General features: G+C 39.5%; 1 pseudogene; it reads right to left on the bottom strand.

Moving 5' to 3' along the window:
* Positions 1-3,888: 3,888 nt before the first annotated feature.
* Positions 3,889-12,552, bottom strand: LOC148205275 (uncharacterized; annotated as a pseudogene).
* Positions 12,553-13,563: the final 1,011 nt, after the last annotated feature.

The following is a 13,563-nucleotide window of genomic DNA, read 5'->3' as shown; positions in this document are numbered from 1 at the left end:
CTACAAACCAAAAAGAATAGAGGAGCAATGGGGAACAAGTGTAAACACAATCAAACACACCCACAACCTCTACTTCCATCCTCTTCTTGACTCCATTATTCACAATTATTCACAATTTTTTTTCATTTTTTTACTGTTTTTCTGCTCTCTCTTTTTTTTTTTTTTTTCAAAACAAAACTGTAAAAGACAAGATACACGTATATTTACAAAAACAAAACAAGAAGAGGAACCAACTAGCCAACTCATAAGAATCCCCAAGGAGACCACACTTGTTCCCAAAACACTTCCAAAGCTCCAAAATTCCCTAAGGTTAAGGTAATCATGGTTTTTCACTTAGGGGTAGTGTATGAGCTTCAAAACAAAGAAATGAGGAAAGTATAGGCTCAAAAGGGGTTATCAAAGGTTTAGAACACGGTAGGCTTATTTGGCTAGAAAGGCTCAAGAACAAAACTGCCTTTATCACTTCCAAACATGCATATCAATCAAGTATTATCAACAAGAGTCAAGCCAAGGCATATGTGCAAGCAATCAAGAGACATATCACACACAAGAAAGAACATAAAGTGGCTTAAATCTCACACAAGGTAATTTATGTCACAATCAAATCAACCTCTCAAACATCATAATCATCTTCTCAAGCAGAGAAAAGCAAGGATTTCAAACAAATCAGAGTATCAATGAAGTGAAAGACACATCTACAACCTAATCAAAGTCCAGAAATCAAGAGAAACATGTAAAACTATACACAAGACACGACAAAAATAACCTAGAAAAGAAAAAATTTAACCAAGAAAACAAAAACTAACAAAGAAAAATCAGAATCTCCCCCAATAGACCACACTTAAACTACACAGTGTCCTCAATGTGTCATAAGCATAAGATCAGAAATCATAACAGTCAACAGATCATGGACAAGTGCAATAAAAGTAGGGAAAGGGGGAGAAGAGAGAAAGAAAACTCCCCTGATCATGGTGGCAGTTGCCAATTTTGGACTTGCAGGGGGATGTCTTCCGCCATTGGATCCAGCCAGGAAGTTTTGAGGAAGAATTGCTTCATCCTCCAGATTTGATCTAGCAGGGAGATATCATCCACAGCTGGATCTAAGAAGCAGTGATTGTTGATGAGCGGGTTCAACAGGTGCTTATTGATCTTGAAGCTTTTGTCATTGTGAGCACCTTTGTTGTCCACTGTGGGTGTTTGTTGATCAAATTCATTTGTACCTCCTGCAATAGGGTTAGTGCAATGTGGCTCTACAAAAATTTCATGCAGGGGTATAACACCCAATCCCAGTGTAACAGGCTGAACCTCAGATACATCCTCAAAACATGAATCAATTTTGAAATTAAAAGTAATATCAATAACAGACTCAGATTCATGTTCAGTGCATTGAGAATAAACATCTGGATGTGATATCAAAAAGTGGTTCTCATCATGCACAGAGGGAGAATTAAAAACATGCTCAGCAGTAATATGATCATCAACATACCTCTCAACAGCATAATCATGAACAACATAATCATCACTGACATAATCATACTGAGGTATGCTTACCTCCACTTCCTTGAAGATTGGAAGAGTGGTGGAAGCTGATGATGGTCTACCTTTCTCAAAAATGTTGCTCATATATGCCTGGTCCTCAAAATCTTTCTCGGTCTCCTCAGGTGCAAGAGTGGGACCATCTGAAGGTGGGAAAGTATGTGGCGCAGTAGTAAGCTCATGACTCTTCTCCCCATCTTCTATGTTGATGCCACTATCATCATCATCTGGAATCTGAACAGTCTGAAATGGGAACTCTGAATCTTGAGACTGTTCCTCAGTGAGTTGAGTGGCCATCTGTCCTATCTGATCAGTCATACTCTGAATGGCAGCTCCTATTTCTTGCTGGAACTGCATGTTCTCTTGCTGAAACTGAAGGTTTTGCATGGTCATCTGCTCCAACAACTCCTGCAATGTAGGCTCAGAAGTAGAAGGCTGAGGAGCTATTTGGGCAGGCGCATCATATTGCTGACTTTGGTATTGCTGGACTGGTGGAGGCATACAAGTACTCTGGAATGGTGGTTCTTGATAATGATGCTGTAGAGCATTATACCATTCCAAGGTAGGGTCATTCCATCCAAGACCGTTGCTGTAAACATATTGCACAAGGGAAAATTTGCTCAGAAACTGATGCTCAAGATATCCCCAATCGGTAACGGATCTCAGAGGAAGAGAGTCTTTCCAATCCTTAGCTGCTCCTTGTAATGAATGCGGAAATGCGCTCAAGAAAATGTAATCAAGAGGGACATCTGGAGGCTTCATTGAAGAGCACATGATGTGGAGCTCCTCCAAATGTCTGTGTGGGCATTCTCCTGCAAAACCATGAAACTTAGGCAGCAAATGTATCAGTCCAGGGGTGAGATCGCAATGAAGATCATCCTCCTTAAGTGAAACCGGCTCACAAAGAGCACTCTCAGAAGTTAGAGGATGAGTCATATTGTTCTCAACATAGAAATCAGCAGGATATGAATTACAATCAGAGTAACATGCAGAGGGAGAATCATAATCAGAGGCACTAGCAAAACAAGCAGTATTCACGAAATCAGAATAGGTAGACATGGAAAAAGAAAGGGAAAGGTAGAAAGGGAATGCTAAAAATTACGAAACAAACAAAACACAACACAATTGAACATGCGACACGTACACACAAAACAAAACATCACATCACAAGACAAGACAAAACACAACACACACTAACACAACAAAAGACCTAAGACCGAACCGTTGGTCCCCGGCAACGGCGCCATTTTGTTGAGAGGGTCGCACCTCACACAAAAGTTGATTGCAAAATTAATGCAGTATAGTACTAGGAAGTGACTCCTAGGTCGTCTCTCAAGGACCAAATGTGGTTCGGGAATCAGGTCAAACACGTAGTGGGGGGGTGTTTAAGAGTTTTTATGATAATAAATGAACTAAATTAAAATGGAAATTAAACACAATCGAACATAATTGAAAACAAAGTGAATATTAAAATTTAAATAAAGAGAAAAAAAAAGAAAAAAAATAAAAATAAAAATAAGTCACTAAAAAAAACTTAGAAGCATTTAATAAAACATGCATATGCGTAAGGAAAATTGGAATGAAAACATAAGTTGGTGAATAAAAAAAAAAAACTATTAAACGGTGATAAATCAAAAGTGCAATTTTGCTTTAGCCATGAAGGTACCGTGCAGCATGAAACAAGACTTTTTAATTCCATCATGTGAATTAATTAAAGTGCAATAATCCAAAGCTAATAAAAAAAATAAATCTAAAGTGCAATAATCCAAAGCTAATTAAAAAAAGGCATCATTAATCAGCGCATGTGTATCCTAAAATTCTCTCCCAAATCGTAACACCTGCTGCACCATTTTTCATTCAATAAAAAAAAACTAAAAAAAACAAAACGTTCTTACATAGGGTCCGTGAGCTCCCGTTGATGAAAATTTCCAAACATTCAAAACAAAAGCCCCCCAAGGTGGCGGCTGGACCATCCATGATTTAAAGCAACATAAAATCACTGCTGGAATCAAATCACCGCACGGAATCAAAATTAAAGCATTGTCCATATTGTCTAAAGAAAGAAACAATCATTTTTCTGCTGGAATAAAAACTGAGCTGCTGGAACCGAGAAAGAACCGAGAGCTGCAGGAATAAAATCTCTAGTGCTCTCCAAAATAAATCACCACTCTATCTTGCTCCTCACTGTCCTTGCTACCTTCCAGCTCAATTCAAATGTAGAGAAGAATTCAACCGTAACCCTCCATGCTTTCTTTCTCCAACTCTCCCCTACTAGGTCACCTTTTCTTTTCTCCAGCTCTCCCCTCTTTTTTTTTGTGGCCGCTGGACCGAGTGAAGGATTGCTGGACCGTCTCAAGCTGCTGGATCAAGGTGAAGATAGCTGGGCTTGCTAACTGGATGCGCTGCTTCTGCTGGACCGTGATGGACGCTGCTTTCAAGCTTGCTGGATGCTTCCTCCACCAGGCCCTTGCGCGTGCTGCTTGAAGGCTGTGTTGGTGCTGTCTCGCTGGACGTGTTGAAGGCCTGCTTCTTGGACGCGTGCACCCCTCCAATAGCAAGCCAACATTCTCTTTAATTTGCTGGGTGCACCCCTTCATTAAATGAAAGTGAAGTTTCTTTTCTCGGTGGCAGCTGCACTTCATTTCTTCAATCTTCTGGATGTGCAGTTTTGTTCAACTCAAAACAATTTGGACCTCCTTGCAACCAATTAAGAGTCTAGAACCACATTTAATTTCTTTTTGTGGCCATGAGATGCATTGTCCAATGATAAATTCCAGCCACCACAAGTACCCAACAGCAAGCAAATGCAAACAAATTAGAAATCACTCAAACAGTAAGCATTGGACTGACATAGGGGAGTAAAAAAAATACTGGGAACAGCACAGAACGAATTTGAACAAAATAAAAACTATACGTGAAAATAGACATCCATACGAAACTATGAAAAAAAATTGCATAGAAAACGGATAAGAATTGAACTCAAACGAGGTCACACAAGTTGACACAACATTCACGCGGCAGCCAGCGAAAATAAAAATGGCTAAGATGCATTGGCTCAATTGCCATTTCTCATTTAGCTTTCAAATGTCCCAAAAAGTTATCCAAAATTTTCCCGTAATTAATAATGCAAAATAATAAGCTCAGATAATTCAAATTAGTTAAAATAAGAATTTCCGATCAAATTAAGCACAATTAGGAAAAACAGGAAAATACCGGACGTTTAAGCATAATTCCCCGACTAATTCTAGCACATTAAACTAAGTGAAGTGAGAAAAATATTGGTTCATCAGTTTGTCTTTGTGAGGACTTATTTTTGTAGGATCCATCAAAGTTCCTCCCGGATCAAATATGAATCTACCATAATCATCAAACATAGCTCGAATTAGATTTATTTGACCCACTAAGATACATAAAAATATATGTTTAGAAGAAGGTTTCCTAGTTTTGAAAATTTCAATTTTGATACAATAAGGAAACCTTACTTCTTTTGAAATTTTATTTTTGTTTTGAGTTAGTTGTAACCACAAAGGTAACAATAACTCAAGTGAATTGCCACATTTTCAAGTTGTAACATTGTTAAAGATGAAGTGGTAAATTCGTGGAAAGAAAAGTAGCATTTTTAAAAGTGAAGGATAGATGAAAGAAAATTAAAGGATAGAAAACCTCCCCTTAAGAGTCTTGGTTCTATGAAGAGTGTGGACAAAGGTTCTATTCTCTCTTCTTTCCTTCTTTTCTCTTCTCTTTGCTCTTGCTCTCTTTTCTCGTAATGTCTTTTCTCTTCTTCTCTTTCCTTTTGCTCTCTTCTTTCTTGTTCTCTTTTCTCTTCTTCTTGTCTTTCCTCTTGCTCTCTTTTTCTTCTCTCTATTTCTTCTTTTTCTTGCTCCTTGTTGAGCTTCATTTGTGTTTGATCTTTGGCCACCTGGGTAGGTGACAGAGGATGAAGCACAAATTTCTTATCATTTTTGTGCACAGTTATGGTGTTGGTGAGACCATGATGTATAGTGTCATTATCAAATTGCCATGGTCTTCCTAATAGGACATGGAAAGCTACCATAGGAACTACATCACAAATAACATCATCTTTGAAGTTTCCTATGGAAATTGCCAATTTAACTTGATTCTTGACTGTTATATCCCCATCTTGATTTAGCCAATGAAGTTTGTAAGGTTTTGGATGGGTTATCACAGTAAGATTCAGTTTTTCAACCAGTCTTATGCTATAATAGTTACAGCAAGATCCACTATCAATAATGAGAGAACAATATTTTTCTGCAATTTGACATCTTGTGTGAAAGATGTTTGATGAGTCGTTATTTCTTGAACTATATTTATTTTATTGCACTTAAATAAACCAGGGAATTGTGTTTAATTGTCTGTTATTTCCCCGTTTTCCGAATTCTGCTTAATTTGGTCAGAAATTTGTAATTGTGCTAATTTGGGTTTTCTAAGCTGATTAAGTGCATTTCTGGTTGCAGGGAAGTTGTGGAAACATCATCTGGAGCATCGGGATGTGGAGTGACACACTCAAAGGCTCAACATTTAGTCATTTAGATTCTAGTTAAAGTTGTAATTTCGTTTTCTAGAAGCCCTTAATTAGAATTAGGTGTTTTGGACCCTTTTAGGGGCAATTTTGTAAAAAAATATCATTTGTAGGACATGTGCCTTTTAGGTTAGGGTTTTTAATTTTTTGTGTGGACCCTACCCTTATTAAAAAGGTGACACACGGCCTTTATGGGACCAGCCGCCACTTGCCACATTGATGGGTTTTTCTTTTACCTTGTACGTTGTTTTGAATGGGGAGAATGAAAAGGCACGTTTGCTGTCTCGGAGAATGAAGCTCTGATTAAATTTTATTTTTAGCTTTGTCTTGTGCACGTTGTTACAAAAATTTATTCACATTCATGCTGGTTTTATCTTGAACGCTGATTTCATTAAGAAGTGGCACACACGGGATGCTGGAATCTCTGCTGGCACGAAGTGAAGCATGGAGTTGAAAGGAAGCAAACAGACTTTTTGATTTTGCTGGAATGAGTTGAGATGATATGATGGCTTGCTTGGGAGATTGGTAGCTGGAAGCAAAGAGGGAGTGGAGAGAACGCAGTCACGTCCAGGGGCAGCACATTGGTGTGCACGCTATTCAGCAAGTAGCCCCATTCTTGGAGCATTAGCATTGTCGCATCTTGGGAGATAGGAGAGTGGTGTGCACGGCCTGGAAGAAATCCTCCACGCTGGCAACTGTTATTTTTTTTTTTTAACGCAGATTTCATTTTTTTTTCTTTCTTTAGAAGCATTAAGTGACTTGTGAGGGGCTGGGGGTTGTTCCAGCAACACGCTGGATGTGTCACGTCCTGTGATGAATTTAATTTTAGGGAAGCACTTTCATTTTATTATGTTGAGCAGCTGACACGTCCTCGCTGGAGGAGAAGAAGATATCCAAAATTATTAGGTGAATTCTTGTGGAGGCTTACGTCCAGCTGCAAGCATTGAAGAAACGTGCATTTCATTAGGTGGAGGTGTCACGGCTGGAATGGTGAGCACATTGCTGCAGCCAATTGTTTGAGAATGAAGAGGTGATTAGATGGGGGTAGGTGTACTTGTACGGTGGTTAAGTTGAGAGGAGAAGTTTAATTCATTGCTTGGGAAAGCACCGTCTTTGTTGCTGGAAGAAAGAGAATGTCTCCCTTTAATTCTTATTCCATTTGAGCATGCACATGTGACACCTTGAAGGAGGCACGAATTCCATTGTAGAAGAAATTCCACTTTACCTTTGGCTTGAAAAGAGTACATGGGTCACGTGAAATGGTAGAAAAATTTATATTTTCTTAGTTCTTTTGTTTTAGAATATTTTACATTATATGTTCAATTGCTTGTCATCTTTTTAATTGAGTGTTGCATTTTAATAGTCAAAATTGTGTTGGGGTATTTATTTATTGTAGTGTTCGGTTTAATATTTTCTTTTACTTTAATGTTGTCTATTATGTTCAGTTGTGGTAGTTAAGTTGTGATGTTAGCTTAAGTGACCAACTCTTTTAATCATGTGTTTACATTCGTGTTGTGATGAGGAAGTTCCATTTGTTCTCAAGACTGGACTGATCCATTTGTTGCCCAATTTCATGGTCTTACAGGTGAGAGTCCACATAAGCATTTGAAGGAATTCCACATCGTCTGTTCCAGTATGAAACCACATGATGTTCCTGAAGAGCACATCTTCTTGAAAGCATTCCCTCATTCATTGGAAAATGTTGCTAAGGACTGGTTGTATGGTTTGGCGCCTAGATCCGTCACTAGCTGGGATGATCTGAAGAGGCTGTTCTTGGATAAATTTTTCCCAGCATCCCGGACCACTGCTATCAGAAAAGACATAACTGGGATTAGGCAGCTTGGTGGAGAGAACCTGTATGAGTATTGGGAGAGATTCAAGACACTTTGTGCTAGCTGTCCCCACCATCAGATACCTGAACAACTCCTTATCCAGTATTTCTATGAGGGTTTGAACAACATGGATCGGGGTATGATTGATGCTGCCAGTGGTGGAGCTCTTGGAGACACCACACCTGCTGAGGCCAGGCAATTGATTGAGAAGATGGCCTCCAACTCCCAGCAGTTTAGCACCAGGAATGATGCCATTGTGGTGAGGGGCGTACATGATGTTGTTGCCCAGTCTTTATCAGCTGTTGAAAGCAAGCTGGAAGGCAAGATTGACTCTCTTGCAAAGTTGGTGACACAGTTGACTACCAACCAGAGATCTGCAGCTCCATCTGCATCTGTTGCATGACTCTGTGCTATTTGTCTTTCCAGTGACCACTATACAGATGCATGTCCTTCTTTGCAGCACCCTGCTACCTCAGATGCGCCTCAAGCTTATGCTACGAACATCTACAACAACAAGCAGTCACAACCGCAAAATCATGACTTGTCCAGCAACAGGTACAACCCAGGGTGGAGGAATCACCCCAATCTTAGATGGAACAATGCGCCACAGCATCAGCAGCAGGCGCCACCTTTCCAGAATGCTGGAGCACCTAACAGATATGTGCCTCCACCTATGGAACAACACCAGAGGCAACAACAACAGCAGCAGCAAGAGGCAACTGCCCAACCAGCTGCCCAACCTTCCACTTCGTGTGAACCTTCATTGGAAGAGTTAGTAAGACAGATGACTATGCAAAACCTGCAGTTTCAGAAAGATAACATGCAATTTCAGCAGGAGTCTCACTAACCAGATGGGTCAGATGTCTACTCAGATAAACCAGGCTCAGTCTTAGAATTCTGATAAGTTACCATCCCAGACTGTGCAGAATCCAAGGAATGTGAGTGTCATAACCCTTAGATTAGGTAAGCAGATTGTTGTGCCTTCAGAGCCCGCTTCTACACCTACACCCGTGCCTGTCACTTGTCCTAGAGAGGACGACCATGACGGTCCACGCAGGGCATTTGAGGTGGGTGGATCTTCTTCTCCAGCCGATGGTTCTTCTTCAGGTGGATCTTCTCCCTTTACCACCACCACCGCTGCCGCACCTTCTCCATTGGTTGACCGACCTATCCCTCTTCCATTCCCTTCACGGGAACTTCCTAGCAAAAAGATGGAAGAGGTGGATAGGGAAATTCTGGAGACCTTCAGGAAGGTAGAGGTGAACATACCTCTACTCGATGCCATCAAGCAGATACCGAAGTATGCCAAGTTCTTGAAGGAGCTGTGCACACACAAGAGGTAGTTGGAAGCAAAGAGGGAGTGGAGAGAACGCATTCACGTCCAGGGGCAGCACATTGGTGTGCACGCTATTCAACAAGCAGCCCCATTCTTGGAGCATTAGCATTGTCAAATCTTGGGAGAGAGGAGAGTGGTGTGCACGGCCTGGAAGAAATCATCCACGCAGGCAGCTGTTATTTTTTTCTTTTTGAACGCAGATTTCATTTTTTTTTCTTTCTTTAGAAGCATTCGGTGACTTGTGAGGGGCTGGGGGTTGTTCCAGCAACACGCTGGATGTGTCACGTCCTGTGATGAATTTAAGTTTAGGGAAGCACTTTCATTTTATTACGTTGAGCAGCTGACACGTCCTCGCTGGAGGAGAAGAAGATATCCAGAATTATTAGGTGAATTCTTGTGGAGGCTTACGTCCAGTGATAACAGTTGAAAAACTGTTATTTTCATGCTTAAATTGATACTAAAAGCAACCTTTAACACTTAGAAACTAGCTTGAAATCATGCTTTTATCCATATTTTCATAAATAAGAGAGCTGGACAGGTTTATGCTTGATTTCAGTGTTTTTGTGCAGGTTTTAAGGTGAATTTGGTGAAAGAAGTGAAGAAGGAGAGAGATGAAATCAGAAAAGACACCAAAAAGTGCAAAAGGAGAAGCCGCAAGTACCGCTCAGCGGCAGTTTACCGCTGAGCGACACTCAGGAGTTCACGGGAGGACCGCTGAGGGGCAAAATGGCCGCTGAGGGGAAGAAACGACTCACGCACTTACCCCTGAGCGGTAGTTTACCGCTGAGCGGCACTATTTTTGGGCTTGGGACTAATTTTCTGTAATTTACGAATAGTATATAAGCTTTAGGGTTTCCTAGGGTTTGTATCTTCGGCAGAAACGAAGCAAACACTCTCTCTTCCACCCCTTTGAAGGAGGATCTTGGATGCTCAGGCTACCTCTTCACCTTTCTAGGGTTTTATCTTTCATTCTTTCATTATTGTTCATCTAGGTTCACCATGAATATGGTGAACTAAACCTTGTATGTTTGTTGGGGAATCAATGTAATCTTTTGAAACTCTCATATATGGAATTTATGCTTGCATCTTAATCTAAGACTTATGCTTTCTTTCATCATTAGTTAGGGTTTTTCCTCTTTGCTCAAGGCTTGCTTTGTTTAACTCATTCAATGCATGATTATTGATTTTGTCGATACGGGAACGTACGGGGAAGTCTAGATCCGAGGAATTTCTCCCAATAGTATATTGGTTGCCTTAAGCTCCTGCGCTAAATAAACTAATTATTAGGAATGCTAGGAATCGTATGAACTCGTAATTAGGGAGAAGCCTTCTTGAAAGGTAATTTAGAGAGTGGCATTAACAATGATGACTTGAATGTTGAATTCCTAAAATATATGAGAGTGGATAAGATGAAATTGACCCCCAACAACATATTCATCAATATATTTCATTGAAAGTGACTGTCTTTTGTTTTAGCCATTGATCAACCTCATGCATACATGTTTATTTTCGTCTTTTGCATAGTAAAATCCAATTATTTCGTTCTTAAGTCTTAGCTAATCAACAAATCACATAACTAAACTAGGCCGTGAGTCCTTTGGGAGAACGATACTTGGTCTTACCGAGTTTATTACTTGAAACGATTCGGTCATACTTGCCGATTGTTAAACAAGTTTGTGACATCATATTTTGGTGATCATAAATTTGTGCATCATCCAGCTGCAAGCATTGAAGGAACATGCATTTCATTAGGTGGAGGTGTCACGGCTGGAATGGTGAGCACATTGCTGCAGCCAATTGTTTGAGAATGAAGAGGTGATTAGATGGGGGTAGGTGTACTTGTACGGTGGTTAAGTTGAGAGGAGAAGTTTAATTCATTGCTTGGGAAAGCACCGTCTTGGTTGTTGGAAGAAAGAGAATGTCTCCCTTTAATTCTTATTCCATTTGAGCATGCACATGTGACACCTTGAAGGAGGCACGGATTCCATTGTAGAAGAAATTACACTTTACCTTTGGCTTGAAAAGAGTACATGGGTCACGTGAAATGGTAGAAAAATTTATATTTTCTTAGTTCTTTTGTTTTAGAATATTTTACATTATATGTTCAATTGCTTGTCATCTTTTTAATTGAGTGTTGCATTTTAATAGTCAAAATTGTGTTGGGGTATTTATTTATTGCAGTGTTCGGTTTAATATTTTCTTTTACTTTAATGTTGTCTATTATGTTCAGTTGTGGTAATTAAGTTGTGATGTTAGCTTAAGTGACCAACTCTTTTAATCATGTGTTTACATCCGTGTTTATGTCCCCGTTTTAATTTAGTTCATCTGCATTCACAAAAACACTTTCAAAACCCCCCCACTATGTGTTATGTGTTGATTTGAGACTGAACCCAAATTGGTCCTTGAGAGACGACCTAGGAGTCACTTCCTAGTTTATACTGCATTAATTTTGCAATCAACTTTTGTGTGAGGTGCGACCCTCTCAACAATGTTCTCTCTTTGTGATAAGTGTTCTGGACTTGGTTGACTATTAAGCACCCTTCTCACCATGAGAAGTTGACCCTCACAAGGATATACTTTCTCTTCATTACCTCTTTCTTGCTCATTCTCGCTTTCACTAGGGGTTTCACTTTCACTGCTATATGTGTCACTACCTCTTAAAATGATTGTTCTTTTGGTAGGACATTGAGCAGCTATGTGATCCCTACCCAAACATTTAAAACACTTGATCTCACTAGTGCGATTGTGTAAAGAGGATTCCTGTTTGGGTTTTTCAACTATATTGGCTAGAGGTTTGAGGGGTTTTTTTTTTCTTTTACAATCTTCTGTTCAAAGGGGGATTGAAATCTTTTAATAGAAGCTTTTCTCAAATTTTGTTGTTCTACCTTTATACACATTTGAACAAGATCATTCAAATCTCTATAAGGTAGGAGTTCAACCCTATCCCTGATATCAAGATTCAACCCACTAAAAAATCTGGCCAAGGTAGTTTCCTCGCCCTCTGTTATTCCTGCCCTCATCATGTATAGCTCCATCTTTTGTCTGTATTCTTCAACAGACATAGATTGTTGTTGCAATCTTTGGAGCTTATCCATGAGTTCTCTTTTGTAGTAGGAGGGTATGTGCCTTTTCCGAAGGGCATTTGTAAGCTCATTCCAATATTTTATTGGAGGAAGTCGCTGTCTTAGTCTCTCTTGGACTGTAGCAGTCCACCAGTACATTGCATACCCTTGAAAACTTAGGGTAGCAAGAGAGAATTTTCTTTCTTCTCCTACTTGATGGCAAGCAAAAATTTGCTCTACCTTCATTTCCCAATCTAGGTAAGCCTCAACATTATCTTTTCCATGAAAATGAGGCAATACCACATTAACTTCCTTAGGAGAAGGAGGATTTTCAAATTCCCTCCTGTGTCTTCTTGATGAAGAGGGTTGATGATAATATTCTCCTACTCTTAAGGCCTCTTGTTCATATTGGGACTCTCCACTATAACTTCTCTCCCTATTTTGGATTTGTTCCCCTCTCAAAAGTTTCAACTCATTTTCAACCATGGCACTATGTAGCTCTCTTTGGACTTTTTCTTGACTTATTTTTCTCTCAATCTCATTGAGTTGATTGACTAGAGTTTGGAATGAAAATTGATCTTTGCGAGGATCACTAATTCTAGGGGATTGTCTTCTAGACATTTTGATGAACTTAAAAGTTTTCTTGAAGTAAAGACTAGAAGTTTTTCACTTGAGGACAATATTCCAGGTAAGAGAGGTGAACCGTATAGGTTGCTTAAATACCAAATCTTGCCTTGCCAAATATATCCCTAGTTACTTACTAAAAGTCTTTAAATCAAAATTACCTCTAGATTCATTAAATGTTTAAAAACACACTCAAACTCAAAGAAAACTAGACCCTAAATGCGGACTTCTAAGACTTGGCCTATGCGCTTGCAAAAATTGAAAGAAGTGAGATCTCCTAAGTGAGGCTTGGAACTTTGTATCCAAGACACACTCACTGTCTACCAATTTTATATGACAATTAAAAGCAAAGTTTGCAAGTGATGGAAGAACACTTGTGAATTCTTCCAAATCACTTACTTAATGGCCAATTACAAGTATTTTGCAAAACAATAGAGATGAAACAACAAGAGAATAGTAAGTAAAGTGGTATGCAGCTCTGGCTTCTCTCAAAGGACGTGAATTTGGTTGATTCACACTAATCTCACAGCTGCAGAGTGGAATATGCTGCTGTTACAACAACTAGATTTTCTGCAGACCAATGAAAACGTGATTCTGCTGCACCAAAAATCAGCCCCAATGTTGATCTTTTCT

This window comes from Vigna umbellata, chromosome 1 (assembly GCF_029865625.1).
Source record: "Vigna umbellata cultivar VRB3 chromosome 1, Vumbellata_1.0, whole genome shotgun sequence".
In the NCBI taxonomy this organism is placed as follows: domain Eukaryota; kingdom Viridiplantae; phylum Streptophyta; class Magnoliopsida; order Fabales; family Fabaceae; genus Vigna; species Vigna umbellata.
The sequence above is the reverse complement of the archived record's forward strand: the minus strand, read 5'-3'. Positions and strand labels throughout refer to the sequence as shown.